This window comes from Suncus etruscus, chromosome 9, assembly GCF_024139225.1.
Source record: "Suncus etruscus isolate mSunEtr1 chromosome 9, mSunEtr1.pri.cur, whole genome shotgun sequence".
NCBI lineage: Eukaryota > Metazoa > Chordata > Mammalia > Eulipotyphla > Soricidae > Suncus > Suncus etruscus.
In genome coordinates this window covers 83711349-83717513 of record NC_064856.1, presented here as the reverse complement: position 1 = coordinate 83717513, position 6165 = coordinate 83711349, and positions in this window count along the sequence as shown.

Genomic DNA, 6165 nt, shown 5'->3' with positions numbered 1-6165 from the left:
AATACAGGGAACTGAATGAGATACTCAGATACTCTTCTGAGTATACAGCTGGTAAGGTATTTGCCTTGCATGCTGCTGACTTAGGTTCAATCCCTGGCATTCCACCTGGTCCCCAGAGCCTATTAAGAGTGACTTTTAATGCAAAGCTAGAAATAACCCCTTAGCACCCCTGGGTATGGCCCAAAAAAAACAGAGTTTGTATGCAGCTAACCTGGGTTTGATTCCTAGCATCCCAAATTGTTGCTGAACCCCCACGAGTGATTCTTGAGTGCATTCCTGGAGTAACCCCTGAAAACCATGAGATGTAGTCCCCAAAACAACAACAATGAAAAACCCTTTAAAAATTGGTACAGCAGAGTGATTAGAATAATTGAATATTCTTCAAAGGGTTCCCTATGAAGGAGGTAAACTTTACAGAGAGGTAGGTAGCAGTGACTGAAATCTGAGCTTTCCTAAATTTCTTAATAGTCTATAGTTTTGGCTGTCTTTAGTTAAAAACAAAACAATACTAATAAGAAAAATGAAAAAATGTGTTAAAATGATTTTGCCTGTCATGTTTATTGTATTGCAATGTTGGAAAATTTGACTTTGTCAGATATGGTTAATGACTGAACATTTCACCATTCTATGCTGCATGTGACTTATAGTATTTAGTGTGCTTATTTTTTTTTTTTTTTTGTTTTTGTTTTTGTTTTTGGGCCACACCCGTTTGACGCTCAGGGGTTACTCCTGGCAATGTGCTCAGAAATTGCCCCTGGCTTGGGGGGACCATATGGGACGCCGGGGGATCGAACCGCGGTCCTTCCTTGGCTAGCGCTTGCGGCAGACACCTTACCTCCAGCGCCACCTACCCGGCCCTAGTGTGCTTATTTTAAGGTGCTTGGATTCATTGTGATTCAATTCTAAGTATTAATGCAATTGGAAGAGCCTTTGGGGTTGCAGTCTGGGACCTCCCAGTGGATTATGAACAAGATTTGTATTTAACAAGCTGACATTTAGTGTGTTGATTTCTAGCTGACTTGACATAGCTTTTGTAAAAATATAAAAAAAAAAATTTGTAAAGTCTATTATATAATCACAGATGCCTAGGATTTTGGAAACTCTATCAGTGTTCTATTAAGTGAGATACCTTTTCAGGAAGAAGAGTGTCATCTTTTTTTTATGGGATCTGGTAGAGTTAATGACATTTGTGTTCTTGTTATCTTAGCTCTATTTAACATCATACACTGAACTTTGCAGATGAAGGTTGAAGTTCTTTAATACTTTAAAAAAAAACTTTTTGATTATGTAATCTATTAGTCAAATGGTAATGAATGAATAAATGATGCTTTTCCTAAAATAAAATCTAATCATATAGATGAGTGTGGTTACTGACCCAAGAATAAAAAAAAATCTGCATCCTGCCTAATGCACAGAGAGATCTGACAGTTTACTGATGCCAATATTAAACACAGATACTTACAAATGAGACATAATTATAATTTAAGGACACTGGTGGAAGGTTTGGAGCTTTCTAGTAAGGTGTAATAACTACATCAGGAACCAGAGAGATACTACATTAGGTAGGGCACTTACCCTCATGTAGCCCACTTGGTCTCGATCCCCAGCATTCCATAATCCACTGAGCCTGCCAGGTATAATCCCTGAACCCCAGCATGCCTGGCACATACACACACAAATTAAATTATTGGGGCCAGAGCGATAGGGCAGTGATAGGACATTTGTCTTGCATGTGGCTGATCCTCAATGGACCTTGGTTTGATCCCCAGCATCCCATATGGTCCCCCAATCCAGGAGCCATTTCTGAGTGCATAACCAGGAGTAACCCCTGAGCATCACTGGGTGTGACCTAACTCCCCCCAAATTAAAATATTAAATAATTGCACGCATAAAATCCATACGTTGGCATATTCTTTGCAACCAAGCATCCCTGACTGAGACAACTCTGTTGAGAAGGCTTAAGTGACTTGCTAATTAAACCTCACTCCCTTCTTCCCCTAAGCTATAGTAAGAAAGCTAGGATTGGAAGGCATATAGATGCTGTGAGTAAAGCCTCTGGCTATTGAACCTGAAACCACATTCCTCACTGATCTTTATCAGCTAAGCAGGATTTGTGTTTGTGTATCTCTCTCCCTTGGTTGCAAATGCAAACAAAGACCAGGGCATTACTGACTAGTCCCTCAAGCCCTACTGGTTTTGGCACATTATGAAAAATTGATGGAGAGAAAATAACACAAGACCTAGAGCCCAGGGAAGAAAAGTATGTTTAAATGAGATGCAGTTTGTCCAATCTCCTTTGCACAACGTTGGTTTCTCTTATCTGTAGCTGCACATATTTATAGAACACTCCAGTGGTTTTCCGTATCCACCATTATTCTTAGTCTCTCATGTGGACTCAGATGAAAAGTTTTAATCTTCAGACTGGGGTTTGAATCTTCAGACTCAGGGGTCTCCATTATGACACCTGCATTTTCTTTTGTGTTTGTAAACAGTGGCAACCACTTTTTTTTTAAACTTCATTTATTTTTTTTTATTTTGGGGTTTGGGCCACACCTGACGGCTCTCAGGGGTTACTCCTGGCTCTGAGCTCAGAAATTACTCTTGGCAGGCTCAGGGGACTATATTAGATGCCGGGAATTGAGCCACCACCCTTTTTCTAGGTCAGATATGTGCAAGACAAACACCCTGCTGCTATGGTATCTCTCCAGCTCCTGGCAACGACTTCTTAACTCATTGTTTATTACTTGTAACTCTAAAATTGTATTATAATTAGGCTGTCCAGTATGTCATCTAGTTATCTTGGAGTTAAGGGGGAAACCTGTAAAGCTTTTCTTCTTTAGATGCCTAGATATGCACGAAGAATCATGTGAACATTGGAAAGGGCGCTTGCCTTATATATAGCCAGCCTGGTTTGATCCTCAGCAGCCCATATGGTCCCTTGAGCCCACCAGAAGTGGTTCCTGAGCACAAAGCCAAGAGAACTGCTGGGTGTGGTGCCCCTTCCTTCCAAAAAGTCATATTAACATTTTAAAAGCATAGTGGAAAGTCAGAGCCCTCAAAGGGATGAGCATGAGCTTGTATGCAGGTGACCCAGGTTCAGTTTCTGGTATGGCTATCCTAAGTACTGCTAGAAATATCCCTAAGCATAGAGCTGACAAGAGCTCTCAGCACCGCCAGATGTATGTCTCCCTCCCAAACATAATAGAAAATTTCTTTGCCTACCTCAGGCTTTTTACTATAAGAGCTAACATTTGCTGTTGATGTGCTATGAAGAAGAGCTTAGATTGGGTGTCAGGATGGTAATAGAGGGGAATGCTTATATGTACCTGATCTAGGTTCAAATATCCGGCACCCCAGATGTGTTTCTGAACTACCTGGAGTGACGCCTGAGCCCAGAGCAAGGAGTAACCCCTGAGAGCCACCAGGTGTGGCCCAAACCCCAAAATAAAAAAATAAATGAAGTTTTAAAAACAGTGGTTGCCACTGTTTACAAGCACAAAAGAAAATGCATGTGTCATAATGGAGACCCCTGAGTCTGAAGATTCAAACCCCAGTCTGAAGATTAAAACTTTTTATCTGAGTCCACATGAGAGACTAAGAATAATGGTGGATACAGAAAACCACTGGAGTGTTCTGTAAATATGTGCAGCTACAGATAAGAGAAACCAACATTGTGCAAAGGAGATTGGACAAACTGCATCTCATTTAAACATACTTTTCTTCCCTGGGCTCTAGGTCTTGTGTTACTTTCCATCAATTTCTCATAATGTGCCAAACCAGTAGGGCTTGAGGGACTAGTCAGTAATGCCCTGGTCCTTGTTTGCATTTGCAATCAAGGGAGAGGAGATACACAAACACAAATCTTGCTTAATGTGGTTTCAGGTTCAATAGCCAGAGGCTTTACTCACAGCATCTATATGCCATTTCCCTTCCAATCCTAGCTTTCTTTTTTTTTGGTTTTTGGGCCACACCCAGCATTGCTCAGGGGTTACTCCTTGCTGTCTGCTCAGAAATAGCTCCTGGCAGGCACGGGGAACCATATGGGATACCGGGATTCGAACCAATCACCTTTGGTCCTGGATCGGCAAACACCGCTGTGCTATTTCTCTGGGCCCCAATCCTAGCTTTCTTACTATAGCTTAGGGGAAGAAGGGAGTGAGGTTTATTTAGCAAGTCACTTAGGGTATTGCGGCTTTCTGGGGACCCCAGCCAGCAGGGTGAAGGGGATGAATGCCGCAACTTATTCGTGGTTTCGCTAAAGCCAGCCTGATCCGAAATATCTGTGGAAAAATCTGTAGAGGTTAGAAGGAATGGCCTAAGTCTTGTTTCTGATCAAAGGCAATTTTATTAAGGTGGGTAAGCGCTTATATATTTTTTACACAAAGGGAGGCATGTCTCAAAAGCTATTGGTCATTTTGAACCAGCTCTTATCCAATTATATTCCAAGCATAGGCACATAACCAAAAATGGGTAAAGGCACTAAACATTAAGCCTATGGGGCATACAATCATTGGTCAATTCAAACAAGCTTTTCACCAATTATATGCTTACTACAGGTATTTGGCCAAAAAGGGAAAAAGGATAGAGTGTGCTTTGTTAAGCACAGCCCATAGGAGGTGGGGAGGGGTAAAGGGGAAGGCATAACTCAATGGCTAATCCTAGCAATCTTTAACTTGACCGGAATCAGAGACATATAAGAAAATACTATCTACATCTTGTCCCTGGCCTCATGGCCCTGTGGTTAGTACAAGGGGCTAACTTTTGTTGCAAGATTTCCTATTTGCTCATGGGCTAAGAACCTGCCGACGGTCATGTATTCAGCTCAGTGGAACTTTCCACAGAGATAGAGGCTAAGGTTGATAGCATCCATTTTGTGCAGGCTAGAGCAGTCTCCCACAAGGTATATCCCCCAAATAAAACAAAAAAGAACTTTGATTGTCCACCCAAGTGAGTAGGTACCATTAGTATTTCAAATACATGGAAGTGATATTCAGAGAGTTAAGTGGATAGCAGAGCCAGGGGATAAATCCAGGATTCGAGTCCAAACCCTACTTCTTTCCACTGCTATAATTATGAAAAACTGGAAGATCTAAGTTTTCTTATGTTTGGTACAAATTAAGTGGGAACAAGCAGATCAATAGAACATTATAGTGCACATTCACAGAGCCTTCAGAGATGAATGAGATTAAGAGAAGGTTAGACTTGAGAAATAAGCCATTTCAGTAATGGGTGTTAAGTTGTGAACAAAAAATAAGGCAAAAGCAAAAAAGTTTGAGCCCGGAGGAGGGGGGGCAAATGTACAGGGGCACCACAAGAGATAGGTGCTATTTAATCAGCTGTCACATGCAGACTCAATGCCATCTCCTGACTGAGATAGTTTCCCTTCTAGATAAGGAGAGAGGAAGTCAGGACCTTCTCAGAAAAACTGTCATGTGACCAAAGTAAAATGGAGGCCCTGCTCTGGGCACACAGTCAAGAGGACAGAATCATCCCGTGTCTGCTGACTTACAGTCCTTTCTAGTAAAAATAAACCCTGGATCTACGTGGTTATTTGGAGTTATATATTCCGATCCCTTCAATTCCCACATCCTATAAAACTTCTAAAAATTCCCTATATTATATTGGTGGCAGGAAATGAACACTGATGAAGGAATGGGTGTTGGAACATTGTATGACTGAATCTCAACTATTATTAACTTTTTAACTCTGAATCTCAGTGATTTAATTTTAAAAAAAATCCCGATATTTATTAAGTTCTACCATATGCCCGGCCTTCTAAGATACCCTCAAGAAACTTAGAGTGAGAGACACAGAATGATCTCTCTGATACGTGGAATATACAGAAACATAATGATTAATTAATAAATGCCCAGAGGAAACCAAGAACATGAAAACTGATATTCAGTAGAAAACATACTGCCTGAGAGGGGGATAGGGGAGAGGACTGGGAAGGACAATGTCTGGTGGAGGACAGCGTTCAGCCAGGAGGAGCTAATGCGGAAAGGTGGTAAAGTGTTAATGTCTGAAACCCTATCAGCAACAGTACTGTAAACTATGACAAAAAACTAGGGGGGGGAAAAAGTGTCTCTGGTAGAAGCAGACTGGGAGATGGGAGGCAAATGGTGTGGGGGTCGGGGCATTGGAGAGAAGCGGACACTGGTGACA